This window comes from Moschus berezovskii, chromosome 6 (genome assembly GCF_049115385.1).
Source record: "Moschus berezovskii isolate FMDL1 chromosome 6, NW_MosBer_1.0, whole genome shotgun sequence".
Lineage (NCBI taxonomy): Eukaryota > Metazoa > Chordata > Mammalia > Artiodactyla > Moschidae > Moschus > Moschus berezovskii.
Genome location: NC_142465.1, coordinates 32630333 through 32648935, shown reverse-complemented (window position 1 = coordinate 32648935; position 18603 = coordinate 32630333). Strand labels below are relative to the sequence as shown.

The following is an 18603-nucleotide window of genomic DNA, read 5'->3' as shown; positions in this document are numbered from 1 at the left end:
GCCGCGGCTGGGAGCTCCGGCTTCTCCAGATCTCAGCCAGTTCCGGGGGCCAGTCTCCGCGGCCAGGCGCTCGGCGTCGATAAACATTGGAGGGTCCTGGCCACCACAGAGACGACAGGCGTGAGCCGCCGGCTTGCGCTTGGAGCCGCAGCGTGCGGCGCGCGGGCTCGGTGGCCGTCTGGCCGCAGTGCTGAGTGTGGAGCAAGAGGCTCGGGAGCAGAGAAACGCCGCCCGCCGGACGGAGAGGCACCCCTGGGCTCCGTCCCAGGTTTGCTTCTCATCGGGAGGAGTGGTCTTGACCAAATGATTCCTCCCCTTCATCCAACAATAAGGGCCGGGAGTTTGCTGTGTACCACGAACAGTGCTAAGGTCTTCATGTGCCGGGTCTCAGGTAAACACTAGCCCCAGCAAATAACTCCGATTATTGTCCGGAATACACACGGAAGGCGGCTGACCACACTGTGCGGCTCAAAGTAGACCAGCGGCTTCAGCATCACCTGATAAACTGTTAGAAATGTAGATTCTCGGGTCCCACCTCAGACCTAAATGATACGAAACTTCGGGGGTGGGGCCCAGTAATTTGTATCTTTATAAGCCCTCCAGGTAATTCTGGTGCATTCTCAACTTTGAGAATCACTGAGCGAGTAGTGTCAGGGCTGGAATTAAAATCCAAATAAGTAAGTTCAGTTCCTAAACCCACGCTGTGACTCATTACCACCCCCACCCTCAGGCTGCTCACCCGGGTTCTGTGATGTAATCTTTTGGGTCCTTGTTAGCCGATAATTTGAAAATGTTCTATGGCAGAAAATTCAACCACCAATTCTGTTTTTCTTTTGTCTTGATGTTTAAATGAGTTTGTATTTCTAAGTTCATAAGACCCCGGGGGCAGGGGTGTGGGTGGGTAGATCTGAGCAAGAAGGCAGTTGTGACATGAACTGGAAAGAGCAGGGGAAGCCACTGGGATTAACAGTTGGATGAGAGAAGTAACCTGGTTTTCTAATCTGGAACCCCACAGTAGAACTGAGCTATTCAGAAGGAGGTCAGAGCTTCTCCAGTGATGGAGTCTGGAGAGAGGAGGCCAGTGGAGCAGGGAGAAGACCTTGCCCCTCTACACTGGATCAGGAAGTGGGTGAAGGATGGATGTTCCTAAAGGAGTAGAAAAGGGAGGTATCCACTCAGTCTTGGCCTGCTCACCTGTCTCCTCCCGTAATACCAACCAAGTGGCTGAGTAATTCCCCTGCCCTCAATTCCCTTCTTTTCACATTAGACACTCTGGGGTTTAAAGGGACTTCCCAGGTGGCTCTGGTGAAGAATCCATCTCAATGCAGGAGATGTGGGTTTGATCCCTGGGTTGGGAAGATCCCCTGGAGGAGGAAATGACAACCCACTCCAGTATTCTTGCTGGGATAATAACCCCATGGACAGAGGAGCCTGGTGGGCTACACTTCATGGGGTCACAAAGAGTCAGACATGACTGAGTGTGCACACACACGCTGGGGTTTAAATTTCTAAAGAGACACTTTATACAGCGTTTGTCTTGTTTCCTTTACAGACCCTCAGGGTTCATTCTAACCTCACTGCTTCAGCTGCCACCACCATCACTTGCCTGATTCCACAGCTGCCTTTCTCAGAATAAGGACATTTCCTGTTGAAGACTGTGGGATGCTGCCCCTCATTTCTCTCTTTCTGGATGCTTGACACTCTTGTGCAGGTCTGACCCTGTGGTCTTTGCTCTGCTCTTCCTCTGACTCTGCTCTGAGTCTTATTCAGGACCCAGCCTGACCTGAGGGTGATGGGCTAGACTGGACTCACTACCTCAGTTCTTCCCCAGGACAGAGTCATGACCACTAACCCCATCCCAGAGTCCCTGAGAGGGTGCTACCCACGGAAGCAGCATCGGTCTGTGCTGTGTGCTCCACATTCTGGAAGCAAATTTCTCTTCCAGTTTTACTTTAGTTGACTCTGATTTTAAACATGACTTTGAGTCCTCAGAACAATGAGTTGCATGATTTGGAGGCATATGTAGTCGGCCGGATGTGTGACCCCACCCCTAATGTGTCATGCCCTGACTGAGCTGTTCTCTTCTCACAGGAAGGTGAGCCACACAGAATGGTAACTGCATGGCAGGCCACTTTAAAATAGCTTTCTGTAATTGAAAATGTTATAAAGCCACCTGGTTAAAAAAAAATTCAAGTACTAGAGAAAAGTAGACAGTGAAAGATTCGTTTCCTTCACTCCTCTGCAGAAATCATCTCTGCCTGCTCATGACAGAAACGTCCCATCATTGAGCTCTTCTGCAGGACAGGCCTGGATTTCCCATGCCTCAACAAGCCCTGTGAATATCTTTTCTTTTTTTTCTCAGATTCTTATTCTTTGGCCAATTTAGATTCTGTTTTGGGATATTCTGAAGTTTCGCTTTTCACAACAGTGTGCTTCAGGGGGTTCCCCCCAGCAAGGCCGGAAGCATGGTGTGGTGCACATTGATGGGAAGCCAGCAGACAACAGCTCTAGAAGGCTATTGACTTCAGCCTTGGCCCCTGGCTAGTCTCTTGCACACATGGTCCCTGGCGAGGGGACACACATTTTTCCGGGTGGGGCAGAATGAGGGAGACTTGCCCACAAGGAGGATGTGCTGCTGCCACCTGGGAGGGAAAGATTGTGCAGAAGCTGTCATGAAAGTGCCAGGGAGGTCAGGAGGGAGGGCAGACTGTACCCCTCCTCCACCCTCGCAGGTACCCCTGTGGAAGGAACCTAACAGTCCCTTGAACTTTTGTCTCAGTTTCTTATCTGTAAGGATTAATGGTGCCTTAGAGGTGGTTGTGCAGGTGGAGGAGATAACTGAAGTGAAAATGGGATAGTACAATTCTTCCGTTTGCATCCATTTATCTCTTTTCTCTTCCTATTTCCCCTTCCTCTTTTTCATCTCATGCCCCTGGATCTGAAGAGAAACTGTCAGCAATGGAGAAACACACACAGAGAAGAGACCTACAGACGTGGAAGGAGGAGAGGAGGGAGACGGGGAGATGTATGGAGAGAGTAGCGGAAATTTACAATACCGTGTGTAAAATAGGTGCTGCTGCTGCTGCTGAGTCGCTTCAGTCGCGTCCGACCCTCAGCGACCCCATGGGCTGCAGCCCACCAGGCTCCTCCGTCCGTGGGATTTTCCAGGCGAGAGTACTGGAGTAGGCCGCCATTGCCTTCTCCAGTGTAAAATAGATAGCCAATGGGAATTTGTTGTATGACTCAGGGAACTCAGACAGGGCCTCTGTGACAGGCTGAAGGGTGAGATGGGGAGGGAGATGGGAGAAAGGTCCTGGAGGCAGGGGACATGGGTGTACTATGGCTGATTCTTATTGATGTATGACAGAGGACCACAAAATTCTGTAAAGCAATTATCCTTCAATTAAAAAAATTATATATATATATATATAAAAGAATCCCCCTTGCAATGCAGGAGACCTGGGTTCCGTCCCTGGCTGGAGAACTAAGGTACCACCTGTGGCTGACCAAGACTGTGAGCTGCAACGAAAGATCCCAGCTGTTGCAGCTAAGACATGACACAGCCAATAAATAAATAAATGCGTCTTAAAAAACAAGAAACATTTTAGGAACCCAAACAGAGCTGTTCCAAGTTCTGCCATAATCACTCATGCATGACAGTTCACGCCTCTGTGGGCTTCAGCTTCCTCACCCTTAAAAGGTACAATATTAATTATGGTTGCATTGTTAGACTAAATAAGTAAAAGGTTTAACCCAGTGCTCAGTGTACAGTAAGCTCTCAACAAATGTTAGAGAGCAAAGAGGATCTAAAGAGACTCTTGATGAAGGTGAAAGAGGAGAGTGAAGGCAGTAAAGTGGGCTTAAAACTCAACACTCAAAAAACTAAGATCATGGCATCTGGTCCCATCACTCTCCTTTTTCACCCTCATCAAGAGGCTCTTTAGTTCCTCTTTACTTTCTGCCATTAAAGTGGTGTCATCTGAATATAGGAGGTTATTGTTATTTCCCCCGGCAATTTTAATTCCAGCTTGTGAGTCATCCAGCCCAGCGTTTCGCATAATGTACTCCACAAATAAATAAGCAAGGTGACGATATACAGCCTTGATGTACTCCTTTCCCAATTTTGAACCAGTCCATTGTTCCATGTCTGGTTCTAACTGTTGCTTCTTGACCTGCATACAGATTTCTCAGGGGGCAGGTAAGGTGATCTGGTATTCCCATCTCTTTAAAAATTTTCCAAGTTTGTTATGATCCACATAGTCAAAGGCTTTCATGTAATAAATGAAGCAAGGTGGGTTCACCCTCAAGTCTAGCTTGAGGAATCTCGAGCATTACTTTGCTAGCGTGTGAAGTGAGTTCAATTGTATAGTATTTTGAACCTTTGGCACTGCCCTTCTTTGGGATTGTAATGAAAACTGACCTTTTCCAGTGCTATGGACACTGCTGAGTTTTCCAAATTTGCTGGCATATTGAATGCAGCATTTCAACAGCATCATCTTTCAGGATTTGAAGTAGCTCAGCTGGAATTCCATCATTTCCACTAGCTTTATTCATAGTGATGCTTCCTAAGGCCCACTTGACTTCACACTCTAGGATGTCTGGCTCTAGGTAACTGACTACACCATCCTGGTTATCTGGATCATTAAGATCTTTTTTGTACAGTTCTGTGTATTTTTACCACCTCTTCTTAATCTCTTCTGCTTCTGTTAGGTCCTTATCATTTCTCTCCTTTATTGTGCCCATCTTTGTATGAAATGTTCCCTTGATGTCTCTAATTTTCTTGACGAGATCTCTAGTCTTTCCCACTGCATTGTTTTCCTATTTCTTTGCAAGAAAGAAGGCTTTCTTATCTCTCCCTCCTGTTCTTTGGAACTCTGCATTCAAATAGGTATATCTTTTCCTTTCTTCTTTACCTTTTGCTTCTCTTTTTTTCTCAGCTATTTGTAAGCCCTCTTCAGACAACCATTTTGCCTTTCTTGCATTTCTTTTTCTTTGGCATGGTTTTGCTCACTGTCTCCTGTACAATGTTATGAACCTCCATCCATAGTTCTTCAGGCACTCTATCAGATCTAATTCTTTGAATCTGTTTGTCACTTCCACTGTATAATCTTAAGGGATTTGATTTAGGTCATACCTGAATGGTCTAGTGGTTTTCCCTACTTTCTTCAATTTCAGTCTGAATTTTGCAATAAGGAGCTCATGATCTGAACCACAGTCAGGTCCCAGACTTGTTTTTGCTGACTGTATAGAGCTTCTCCATCTTTGGCTGCAAAGAATATAATCAGTCTGATTTTGGTATTGACCATCTCTGGTGGCTCAGAGGTTAAAGCTTCTGCCTCCAATGCGGGAGACCCGGGTTCGATCCCTGGGTCGGGAAAATCCCCTGGAGAAGGAAATGGTAACCCACTCCAGTATTCTTGCCTGGAGAATCCCATGGACGGAGAAGCCTGGTAGGCTACAGTCCACGGGGTCGCATAGAGTCCTACACAACTGAGCGACCGAATGGAATGGAACGGATGTCTATGTGTAGAGTCAACTCTTGTGTTGTGGGAAGAGGGTTTTGCTATGACCAGTGAGTTCTCTTGGTATATATAATGTAGTATTTAAAACATCAAGGGACTTACCTGGTGGTGAAGTGGACTCAGTCCTCCCAATGCGTGGGGCCTGGGTTTGATCCCAGGTCAGGGAACTAGATCCCACATGCTGCAACTAAGACCCAGTGCAGTCAAAATAAATAAATAAATAAAAATGTTTAAGTAAAAAAAGAATCAAAATTAATAAAAAAATATCTATGATGAACAAAATATGAATAATTAAAAATAAAGAGTAGTGCTTGGAGCCTGAGCCTGAGCCATGTTGGAGCCTGAGATAAAAGAAAAAAATGTGCACACTCTATATCCATGAGTTTTTTTTTTTTCCTATCAATTTTTTTGCACCATTAGGCTTGTGAGATCTTAGTTCCCTGACCAGGGATCAAACCTGGGTCCTTGGCAGTGAGAGTGCCAAGTCCTAACCACTGGGCTGCTACCTAATTCCCTATCCCTGCTTGTCTGTGTTTTAAAAATGCTTATTTTTTCTAGCACATTAAATTAATTGAAAAAATATTGAAAAGAATGAAAAGTATATTAAAACTCACAATATTGTTTTAGTATCAAATATTTTCTTTATACCAACACAGAATTTGCTATGATTTTACTTCCGTTCAGTCGGTCAGTCGTGTCCGACTCTTTGTGACCCCATGGACTGCAGCACGCCAGGCTTCCCTGTCCATCACCAACTCCTGGAGCTTAATCAAACATGTGTCTATTGAGTCGGTGAAGCTAATTTTACTTCAGCTTGAGTTAATTAAAATGTATTTAAGATCATCACTTGACCAAAAGAAATTGTTAAACATGGCACTCTCAATTGAAAATGAAACAAATGAAGAATTAGATTTGAAAAGTATCACTGAAGAGTGCTTGCATTAAAGCCAATTTCCTTTCTCCTCAGGCTCCATTGTGGCTCAGCATGGCGCTGCTCTGGGGTCTGGACAAAGAACCTGAAGAGAATAGAAGAGGGAACAAGAAAAAGGAGGAGGGTTAGAAGAGTGAGAGGGTGAGGAATGTTTATTTATTGTTTTTCTAGTTGCCAATAATCCTATTTATAAAAAGCACAGAAAATCACAAGAAAATAAACTACCCATTATTTGACACCTAGAGATAACCACTGTTACTAACTTGGTATAATATGTTCTATTTTTTTCTATGTAAATATAATCATACACATAAGTCAGTTCAGTTCAGTCGCTCAGTCATGTCCGACTCTTTGCGACCCCATGAACCGCAGCACGCCAGGCCTCCCTGTCCATTACCAACTCCCGGAGTTCACCCCAACCCATGTCCATTGAGTCGATGATGCCATCCAACCATCTCATCCTCAGTCATCCCTTTCTCCTCCTGCCCTCAATCTTTCCCAGCATCAGAGTCTTTTCAAAGGAGTCAGCTCTTCCCATCAGGTGGCCAAAGTATTGGAGTTTCAGCTTCAACATCAGTCCTTCCAATGAACACCCAGGACTGATCTCCTTTAGAATGGACTGGTTGGATCTCCTTGTAATCCAAGGGACTCTCAAGAGTCATCTCCAACACCACAGTTCAAAAGCATCAATTCTTTGGCACTTAGCTTTCTTCATAGTCCAACTCTCACATCCATACGTGACCACTGGAAAAGCCATAGCCTTGACTAGACAGACCTTTGTTGGCAAAGTAATGTCTCTGCTTTTTAACATGCTGTCTAGGTTGGTCATAACTTTCCTTCCAAGGAGTAAGCATCTTTTAATTTCATGGCTGCAATCACCATCTGCAGTGATTTTGGAGCCCAGAAAAATAAAGTCAGCCACTTCCACTGGTTCCCCATTTATCTGCCATGAAGTGATGGGACCGGATGCCATGATCTTAGTTTTATGAATGTTGAGCTTTAAGCCAACTTTTCACTCTCCTCTTTCACTTTCATCAGAGGCTCTTTAATTCTTCTTCACTTTCTGCCATAGGGTGGTGTCATCTGCATATCTGAGGTTATTGATATTTTTCCCGGCAATCTTGATTCCAGCTTGTGCTTCCTCCAGCCCAGCATTTCTCCTGATGTACTCTGCATATAAGTTAAATAAGCAGTGAGACAATATATAGCCTTGATGTACTCCTTTTCCTATTTGGAACCAGTCTGTGGTTCCATGTCCAGTTCTAACTGTTGCTTCTTGACCTGCATACAGGTTTCTCAAGAGGCAGGTCAGGTGGTCTGGTATTTCCATCTCTTGAAGAATTTTCCACAGTTTATTGTGATCTACACAGTCAAAGGCTTTGGCATAGTCAATAAAGCAGATGTTTTTCTGGAACTCTCTTGCTTTTTCAATGATCCAGCGGATGTTGGCAATCTGATCTCTGGTTCCTCTGCCTTTTCTAAATCCAGCTTGAACATCTGGAAGTTCATGGTTCATGTACTGTTGAAGACTGGCTTGGAGAATTTTGAGCATTACTTTGCTAGCGTGTGAGATGAGTGCAATTGTGTGATAGTTTGAGCATTCTTTGGCATTGCGTTTCTTTGGGATTGGAATGAAAACTGACCTTTTTCAGTCCTGTGGCCACTGCTGAGTTTTCCAGATTTGCTGGCATACTGAGTGCAGCACTTTCACAACATCATCTTTTAGGGTTTGAAGTAGTTCAGCTGGAAACAATCACCTCCACTAGCTTTGTTCCTAGTGATGCTTCCTAAGGTCTACTTGACTTCACATTCCAGGATGTCTGGATTTAGGTGCGTGATCACACCATCATGGTTATCTGGGTTGTGAAGATCCTTTTTGTACAGTTCTTCTGTGTCTTCTTGCCACCTTTTCTTAATGTCTTCTGCTTCTGTTAGGTCCATACCATTTCTGTCCTTTATTGTGCCCATCTTTCCATGAAATGTTCTCTTGGTATCTCTAATTTTCTTGAAGAGATCTCTAGTCTTTCCCATTCTGTTGTTTTCCTCTATTTCTTTGCACTAATCACTGAGGAAGGCTTTCTTATCTCTCCTTACTATGCTTTGGAATTCTGCATTCAAAGGGGTATGCTTTTCCTTTTCTCCTTTGCCTTTAGCTTCTCTTCTTTTCTCAGCTATTTGTAAGGCGTCTTCAGACAACCATTTTGCCTTTTTGCATTTCTTATTCTTGGGGATATTCTTAATCATTGCTTCCTGTACAGTGTCACGAACCTCCATCCATAGTTCTTCAGGCAATCTATCAGATTTAATCCCTTGAATCTATTTGTCACTCCCACTGTATAATCTTAAGGGATTTGATTTAGGTCATACCTGAATGGTCTGGTGGTTTTCCCTACTTTCTTCAATTTCAGTCTTAATTTTGCAATAAGGCGTTCATGATCTGAGCCACAGTCAGCTTCCGGTCTTGTTTTTGCTGACTGTAGAGAGCTTCTCCATCTTTGGCTGCAAAGAATATAATCAATCTGATTTTCATATTGACCATCTGGTGACATCCATGTGTATAGTCTTCTCTTGTATTGTTGGAAGAGGGTGTTTGCTATGACCAGTGTGTTCTCTTGGCAAAAGCCTGTTAGCCTTTGCCCTGCTTCATTTTGTACTCCAAGGCCAAATTTGTCTGTTACTCCAGGTATCTCTTGACTTCCTACTTTTGCATTCCAGTCCCCTATAATGAAAAGGACCTCTATTTTGGGTATTAGTTCTAGAAAGTCTTGTAGTTCTTCATAGAACCATTTAACTTCAGCTTCTTTGGTCAGGGCATACACTTGGATTACTGTGATATTGAATGGTTTGCCTTGGAAACAAACAGAGATCATTCTGTTATTTTTGAGATTGAACCCAATTACTGCATTTTGGACTATTTTGTTGACTATGATGGCTACTCCATTTCTCCTAAGGGTTTCTGAGTTAAATTCACCCATTCCCGTCCATTTTATTATGCTGATTCCTAAAATGTCGACGCACTTTCAGTTTATCTTGATTCATCCAGGTTCCTATGCAATATTGTTCCTCATGGGACTTTACTTCCATCACTAGTCACAGCCACAGCTGGGCAGTGTCTTTGCTTTGACTTTGTCTCTTCATTATTTTTGGAGTTATTTCTCCACTCATCTCCAGTAGCATATTGAGCACCTACCAACCTGGGGAGTTCATCTTTCAGTGTCCTATCTTTTTGCCTTTTCATGATGTTCATGGGGTTCTCAAGGCAAGAAAACTGAAGTAATTTGCCATTGCCTTCTCCAGTGGACCACGTTTTGTCAGAACGCTACACCATGACCCATCTCTTACATAGATGAGCCTTTTTAAAAATTGAAATTTAGGTTGTTTGCCTTTTTGTTTTTCTACTATGTGTAGCTGACTGTCCCACTAGAGGTTAAGTCGGTATATGTGTCCTTTCCCTCTGTCCCTTCTCAGTGAGAAAGGAGCCAGAAAGCCACTTTGGTTGGCATTTGGAGGATAAATCACTTTTGAGTCCTTGAAGTAGCTCCTTCCTATAGAAGTAGGTATGTGTGTATATGTGTGTGTGAGATATCTTGGGAGGCACTAGTGACCACTGAAGATAGTTAGATAGAGTACAGGAAAGTGGGATGTTATCACTCCTTTTGGGTGAAAGTGAAAGTGAAGTCGCTCAGTCGTGTCCGAGTCTTTGGGATCCCATGGACTGTAGTCTACCAGGTTTCTCTGTCCATGGGATTTTCCCAGGCAAGAGGACTGGAGTGGGTTGCCATTTGGGTTAGGAGGGTCTGGAAAGAGAAATGCTAGCCCCCTGGTGGTGAATCAGGGAAGGGAAGTTGGTCTGTGTGGTGGGTCCAGGAAGCCCCTTGTAGCTGGGAGGTGGCTGGGATGGTCAGTTTTATTCATCAACTTGACTGGGCTTTGGTGCCCAGTTGTTTGGTCAAACACTAGTCTTTTGTTGTGTAGTCACTCAGTCATGATCAACTCTTTGTGACCCCATGGACTGCAGCACTACAGGCTTCCCTGGCCTTCACCATTTCCCAGAGCTTGCTTAAACTCACGTCCATTGAGTCAGTGATGCCATCCAACCATTTCATCTTCTGTCATCCCCTTTTCCTCCTGCCTTTTTTCTTTCCCAGCATCAGAGTCTTTTCCAAGGAGTTGGCTCTTCGCATCAGGTGGCCAAAGTATTGGAGCTTCAGCTTCAGCATCACTGTCTCCAATGAATATTCAGAACCAATTTCCTTTAGAATTGACTGGTTTGATCTCCTTGCAGTCTAAAGGATTCTCAAGAGTCTTCTCCAACACCACAGTTCAAAAGCATAATTCTTCAGTGCTCAACTTTCTTTATGGTCCAACTCTCAAATCCATAAATGACTACTGGAAAAATTATAGCTTGACTATATGGACCTTTGTTAGCAAATAATGTCTCTGCTCTTTAGTACACTGTCTAGGTTTGTCATAGGTTTTCTTCCAAGGAGCAGGCATCTTTAAATTTCATGTCTGCATTTGAGGTGTCACTAACATCTTCTCTTGTTGTTTGGTTGCTTGGTCGTGTCCAACTCTTTGCAACCGCATGGACTGTAGACTGCCAGGCCCCTTTGTCTGTGGGATTTCCCAGGCAACAATACTGGAGCAGGTTGCTATTTCCTTCTCCAGGGGATCCCCTTGGCCCAGGGATCAAACTTGCATCTCCTGCATTGGCAGATGGGTTCTGTACCACTGAGACACCACTGGGAAAAACATCTTTTCTAGTGATGTTCAGTTAAATGACTTTAATGAAAGCAGTTGACCCTCCACGATGTGAGTGTGCTGCATCCAGTCACTCACAGACCTTCAGAGCACAGCTCGAGTTTTCCCTGGAAGAATCAGTTCTGCCTCAAGACTGCAGCTACGAAGTTCCGCCTGAGTGTGCAGCCTGCTGGCCTGCCCTACACATTTCAGACATGCAGGCCTTCACAGTCATGTGGGCCAGTTCTTTAAAATGAAGCTCTCTGTGCATGTCTGGTTCTGTTTCTCTAGAGAACCCTGTCTAGGCCAGTGGCCACATATGAGATAGGACTGTGGCCATGGGACAAGCACTCAAGGTGGAGGCTTGATGAGAAAATGCAGCTTATTGCAAGGTTAGGCCCAGCTTGTCTAGCCCCATTTGCTGCAGAAAACGCTGGCACCTGTATCCTTCGTGAAGACAGGCATAATGTATCCCAGGAAGCAGCCTCTCTTCTCTCGGAAGGAGTAGGAATCTCCTTATTGCTGTCTTCTGGAGTGGGTACTGTCAGAGCTATCCCCATTTTCATATGTGAGCAGTTTATAAACAGCAGATCCCCAGATCACAGTGACCCCCAGGTCTGAGCACTTTGCCATGACTTTCTGCGATTTTCTCCATTTGTTCAGGTCCTTGTTTTATAGTCCTCAGAAAAGTTTTCTGATTTTCTCCCTCTCCTTCCCTCTAATCTGCACAGTTCTTATTAAAACTGTTTCTTGAATTATTATCATTTTTTTGGTTGCTGTTGTAAATATTATCTGTTCTAAGTGACTCTTGGTCCACTTTTTCTTTTTCCTTTTCTTTTTGGTCATGCTGCATGGCTTTTGGGATCTTAGTTCCCTGACCAGGGATTGAACCCAGGCCCTCAGCAATGAAATTGTTGGGTCCTAACCATTGGACCACAGGAACTCCTCCTAACTGAAGCCTCCTTCAGTTCAGGGAACATTTCATGCAAAGATGGGCTCGATAAAGGACAGAAATGGTATGGACCTAACAGAAGCAGAAGATATTAAGAAGAGGTGGCAAAAAAAAAAAAAAAAAGAAGAGGTGGCAAGAATACACAGAAGAGCTGTACAAAAAAGATCTTCATGACCAAGATAATCACGATGGTGTGATCACTCACCTAGAGCCAGACATCTTGGAATGTGAAGTCAAGTGGGCCTTAGAAAGCATCACTATGAACAAAGCTAGTGGAGGGGATGGAATTCCAGTTGAACTATTTCAAATCCTGAAAGATGATGCTGTGAAAGTGCTGCACTCAATATGCCAGCAAATTTGGAAAACTCAGCAGTGGCCACAGGACTGGAAAAGGTCAGTTTTCATTCCAATCCCAAAGAAAGGCAATGCCAAAAATGCTCAAACTACCGCACAATTGCACTCATCTCACATGCTAGTAAAGTCATGCTCAAAATTCTCCAAGCCAGGATTCAGCAATATGTGAACCGTGAACTTCCAGATGTTCAAGCTGGTTTTAGAAAAGGCAGAGGCACCAGAGATCAAATTGCCAACATCCTCTGGATTGTGGAGAAAGCAAGAGAGTTTCAGAAAACCATCTATTTCTGCTTCATTGACTATGCCAAAGCCTTTGACTGTGTGGATCACAATAAACTGTGGAACATTCTGAAAGAGATGGGAATCCCAGACCACCTGACCTGCCTCTTGAGAAACCTGTATGCAGGTCAGGAAGCATCAGTCAGAACTGGACGTGGAACAACAGACTGGTTCTAAATAGGAAAAGGAGTACGTCAAGGTTGTATATTGTCACCCTGCTTATTTAACTTATATGCAGAAGCCTCCTTATATCAGACGATGAATAATGTTTCTTCCCCTGGGAGACACACGGGGTTGGCACACTGTGACTAAGGACACTTCTATTTAAATCACACATGATTTTCCTCTCAAAAGCACTGGAGATGCCCCAAATCTGTGTGTGCCTTTTGCAAAAGAGAAATTTAGTAATTGTGGAGAATAGAACATCTAAATGCTTGCAAGATTTTGCTATGAGAACTCTTTCTGCCACACATTGTATCTTATTATTTAATAATTCTTTTTCTTAAAATAGAAAGAGGGGCTTCCCTGGTGGTCCAGTGATTAAGAATCTGCCTTGCAATGCAGGTGACATGGATTCAATCCCTAGTCCAGGGGAGATCCCACATGTGGCAGAGTAAACCCATGCACCACAACTACTGAAGCTTACACACCTAGAGCCTGTGCTCTGAAATGAGAAGCTGCTACAGCAGGAAACCCGCACACTGCAATTAGAGAGTAGCCCCTGCTCGCCACAGCTGGACAAAAGGCTGTGTGCAGAACGAAGACCCAGCACAGTCAAAAATAAAATAACATATAAACAAATAAAAAGAAAGAGATATGCTCATTGAACCTTATGAAACTGAAGTAATTAGATCTCAACCTGAAAAAAATATAGCAATAAACTCTCCACCAGCAAATTTTCCCCCAGTTCAATTAATCGCCCAGTGGTGTCCGACTCTTTGTGATCCCATGGACTGCAGCACACCAGGCTTCCCTGTCCATCACCAACTCTCAGAGCTTGCTCAAACTCATGTCCATTGAGTCGGTGATGCCATCCAACCATCTCATCCTCTGTCATCCCCTTCTCCTCCCGCCTTCAGTCTTTCCCAGCATCAGGGTCTTTTCCAGTGAGTCAGTTCTTTGCATCAAGTGGCCAGAGTATTGGAGTTTCAGCTTCAGTATCAGTCCTTCCAATGAATATTCAGGACTGATTTCCTTTAGGATTGACAGGTTGGAGCTCCCTGCAGCCCAAGGGACTCTCAAGAGTCTTCTCCAACACCACGGTTAAAAGCATCAATTCTTTGGTGCTCAGCTTTCTTTATGGTCCAACTATCATATCCATACATGGCTACTGGAAAAAACATAGCTTTGACTAGATGGACCTTTGTTGGCAAAGTAATGTCTCTGCTTTTTAATATGCTGTATAGGTTGGTCATAGCTTTTCTTCCAAGGAGCGAGCATCTTTTAATTTCATGGCTGCAATCAACATCTGCAGTGATTTTGGAGCCAAAAAAATAAAGTCTCTCAGTGTTTCCATTGTTTCTCCATCTGTTATTTATCCCTAAAAAAATAGAGGAGGTTCCTGTCTTCTAAGACATTTGAAGAAGCAGTAGATTTCATTAGAAAGGGTTGAAATCTATCAGATAGCACTGGAATATTGTTTAATATTGTTTCATATAGAAAGTAATGGAGAAGGCAATGGCAAGCCACTCCAGTACTCTTGCCTAGAAAATCCCAAGAATGGAGGAGCCTGTTAGGCTGCAGTCCGTGGGGTCGCTAAGGGTCGGACACGACGAGCGACTTCACTTTCACTTTTCACTTTCACACATTGGAGAAGGAAATGGCAACCCACTCCAGTGTTCTTGCCTGGAGAATCCCAGGGTTGGGGGAGCCTGGTGGGCTTCCGTCTATGGGGTCACACAGAGTCGGACACGACTGAAGTGACTTAGCAACAGCAGTAGCATATAGAAAGTAAAGGAGAAGTGATAGAATAACTCAATGTATTTCTTTATGTTCTGATTTTTTTTTAATGTCCTCTTAGTGTCCTGAAGTTTTTGCCTCACTGCTTATTAATTCACATGGAAACTTTTTTTATTTTCTGTAGGTAACATGCATATTACCTATTGGCACAATGATTGAAAGTTCACAGGCATGGTGAACTACTCCTATTCCTGGTCACCTAGTTTTCCTCCCAGGAGCAGCCACTGTTACTAGTTTCTTTTGATTCTTTTCAGAAAGAGACAAGGAGTCATCCTGATTTTAGCAAGTACCATAAATAGTAACTTTTTCATTATATTGTCTGAAGAGGTTAAAGTTACTTTAAAAACAATCAACTTATTGAGCTTCCTCTGTGGTTCTGATAGATTTCCAGTGGACTCTCTTGGGTTTTCTAGGTAGATAGAATATCAACAGCATAGGATTTTTGCAAAGTGAAAACAGTTTTGGAGTGAGACCTGGGATTGAATCTTGGCTCTGTCTGATTTAATCAGTCAATCAATTCAGTCGTTCAGTTGTGTCCGACTGTTTGTGACCCCATGAACTGAAGCACGCCAGGCCTCCCTGTCCATCACCAACTCCCGGAGTAGCCTTTTAAAAATATTGGCACGCTTCAGAGGCAGCCTGTAAGTACAGAGTGGGTCTTCCCTCCAGGTGCGGTGGGTAGAGCGGGCAGAGGCCACACCCTGCCAAGTACTGCTCCTCTGCCCTCTCCTGGGTTTGTTTTACCTGAATCTGCAGATACAGCCGGAGGGCTTTGATCTCAGGGATTTCTAAACACTCAGCCATCAGGGGAGACTGAAGAGGAAGCCCTAAACTAATACAGTCATCTTTTCTTTCTCCCTGAATGGAATGTGTGTTATATTTGCTGAGAGCAGGTTAAAATAGATTTTACTGTTTGAAATCATGGGTTTATAGTTCTTTAAAGAGCTGCTGATTACCAGCAAAGTCTACAACCCCACCCCACCTGCAACGTAACAGTGGGAAAAACAGTCCAGCGCAATGGGAATGGTAAATGTTTTCTCCCACATGGGACCTACTGCCAGGCAGGAAGATGGTGGTATTTGGGGAGGAGTGACACTAAGAAACACCTACAGTTAGTGAGGAAAAAACCCACATTCTTACTCATAGAATTTTATCAATTTGAAGGGATGCCCCAGAATGTCTCTGATCCCTTTCTGTACTCCATGGAAAAGAGGAATGGGGATGCAGATTATCTAGTTTATTTCCATCACATAATGTTTTCAGCAGGACTTCTGAGGAGCCTGAATGCACTCCTTTATATCTGACACTACCAGGAAAAGACAGACCTGAGTGTGTGCCTTGATTGAGGTGCATTCCTCCGGACTGCAGTAAGATGGGACAGCATTCTATTGTCCTAACAAGGGGTGAGCTCCAACTTTGAAAGGATATTGGCTCTGCTTATTAATTATCAGCTTTCCAGGTGACTTGGTGGTAAAGACTGCCTGCCAATGTTGGAGACTCTGGAGTTGTAGTAGACTCTGGGTCGGGAAGATGCACTTGAGGAGAAAATGGCAGCTCACTGCAGTATTCTTGCCTGGGAAGTCCCATGGACTGAGGAGCCTGGCAGGCTCCATGGATGGACATGACTGAGCAGGTGAGCATACACATGCATACGTTCATTATTAAGACTTAAAATATCCTGGGGTTCAGCTGTTATAGGAGGTTTATGGAAAACCGTTCCAGGCTTGCCGAACTACCGAGTGACTTAGCAAGTACAAAACAAGGATGCCTCAAGAATAGAAAGAGGAGAAGCCCCACCGGAGCACCCTAGACACATTTTTAAAACACTGATGGGCCCTGTAAAGTGTTATCCTGCCCTGGCTTCAGTACCCTGAGGAGCCCACAGGTACTAAATTTGAAGGCTATAGTGGTCAGGGTATTTGACCTCCTGGCATTTTTCATCCCTTGGCCTTTCATCCCTTTCATCATTAGTTTAAGTTCAATATGGTGATTTCCTTGCCAGTGATGGGCAAAGAAAGGTGTTTGCTGGGGGCCTCCAAGAGAGTTTTCATTCCTTTGAAAGAATAAGACACCCCCTCAAAAGCTGATCTGAGAACAAAGCACACAGTGACAGGGTGGAACCGAATTTGGACGACAGAACCTGGGCCACCACTGACGCTGTTGAGCTAGTGCTTATATTGCTCATGGGGTCCTTCCCATCCTGGCATCTGTTATGTGAGACAGCTCAGTGGACTGTTCTGGAGCCAAGGGGAAAGTATGGGGAACCAGTCCAAAGGGACCCATACCTCCTCTTAAGGGCATTCAGATTTAGCTTTGAGTGTAGAAAAAGTAGAATTTTCTACAGAACCTGGAAAGCAACAGTGAAAACAATCCTACCTGGGGAGTCAGAGAACGTCAGAGCCTATCTGATCCTCATCTTTTAACTCTCATGGTTGAGAAATTCATGTCTGAATGAGAGCCTTAGCCTGCTGCCCCCATGAGAAGCTCCTCTGAGACCTCACAGAGGAGGAAAACCCTGGAGCCGAGGCTCGTGCACTTCGTGCCTTTGGGACCAGAGAGTAGGAGCCCAGGGAATGTTCTGGACACCTCATCCATTCTTCCTGTGGTTACCCCACAGCCAGATGCTATGAGGACAGCACGTTTCAGCCTGGGAGGCCCTGATAGAACTCCCCATAATCAAAGAAGAGGCTTGGAGAGTAATGGCAGAGGGTCCCTCAGTTGGCTGCTGGTCTGTAATCATGGGCAAATTGTTTAACCTCGGTTTTTTTCTCTCTCTCTTTTTTCTGGCCATGACATACTGCTTGTGGGATCTTATTTCCCCAACCAGGGATCAAACCCGTGCCCCCTGCAATGGAAGCACAGAGTCCTAAACACTGGACTGCCAGGGAAGTCCCTCAGTTTTCTCATTTCGAAAAGAAGATATTGGAGTGGGTCTGTTGTGGATTTTGATGAGATACAGTATGTAAATCATTCATACTCAGAATATAATATTAATAAATGACTTTCCTGATGGGCTTCTTGGGTGGCTCTAGAGGTAAAGAACCTGCCTGCCAGTACAGGAGACATAAGAAACGCAGGTTCCATCGCTGGGTTGGGAAGGTCCCCTGGAGGAGGGCATGGCAACCCATTCCAGTATTCTTGCCTGGAGAATCGCATGGACAGAGGAACCTGGTGGGCCACAGTCCATGGGGTCGCAAAGAGTCAGACACGACTGTAGCGACTTAACACACACATACAAATGGCTTTAATTCCTCTGGAAGCTTTGCTTAGTCGTATTCAGCCTTTGGGCAGGAGCCTCACCGCTAGTTGGTGGGCTTGGGTGACTGGTGTTTGGTCTGGGTTTCAAGGCTGGGCAAGAATGACTCCTTGGCTCCTGCTCAAAGTTCTTTCATTTTGGTTTGGTCCCCGAGCAGCTGAAAGCAGAGTGCAAGAGATAGAAATGAGAAAAGAACACATTCAGGTGGCTGGTTGCTACTCCTGTGTCTTCCTGTGTTAGTTCCCAGCGTTTGGTGATGTTGGCAGCTGTGGGGAGAAGGACGTATGCCGGCAAGGAGGACTGCGGAATTGCAGGTTGGCTGCCTCTAACCCCAGCTGCGTCACACCCAGAAACAGTAAAAATACTGCATAAGACAATCATTCTGTTACTCAAGCCAGGTGTCCTAGGTCTAAAGTCCAAGCCTTGAAATTCTCCCTGGGTCAGCCTTGGGGCAGTCTGTCTCCGCTTACCTGTCCAGGAGCTGTAGGCAGGCGGCTGTGTGTTGGTCGCTTCAGTCGTGGTGTCCGACTCTGTGACCCCATGGACTGTAGTCCACCAGGCTCCTCTATTCATGGGATTCTCCGGGCAAGGATACTGGAGTGGGTTGCTA

General features: G+C 44.7%; 1 long non-coding RNA gene across 2 annotated transcripts; it reads left to right on the top strand.

The window, feature by feature from the left end:
* The first annotated feature begins 73 nt into the window (after positions 1 to 73).
* LOC148777577 (uncharacterized) lies at positions 74 to 18335 on the top strand. Of its 2 annotated transcripts, XR_016037577.1 has the most exons (4): positions 74 to 391; positions 6490 to 6594; positions 16197 to 16370; positions 17565 to 18335. It is a non-coding gene; the product is annotated as an uncharacterized LOC148777577 (long non-coding RNA). The 2 variants fall into 2 exon arrangements; XR_016037576.1 differs by lacking the exons at positions 16197 to 16370; positions 17565 to 18335 and adding an exon at positions 12064 to 12243.
* Positions 18336 to 18603: the final 268 nt, after the last annotated feature.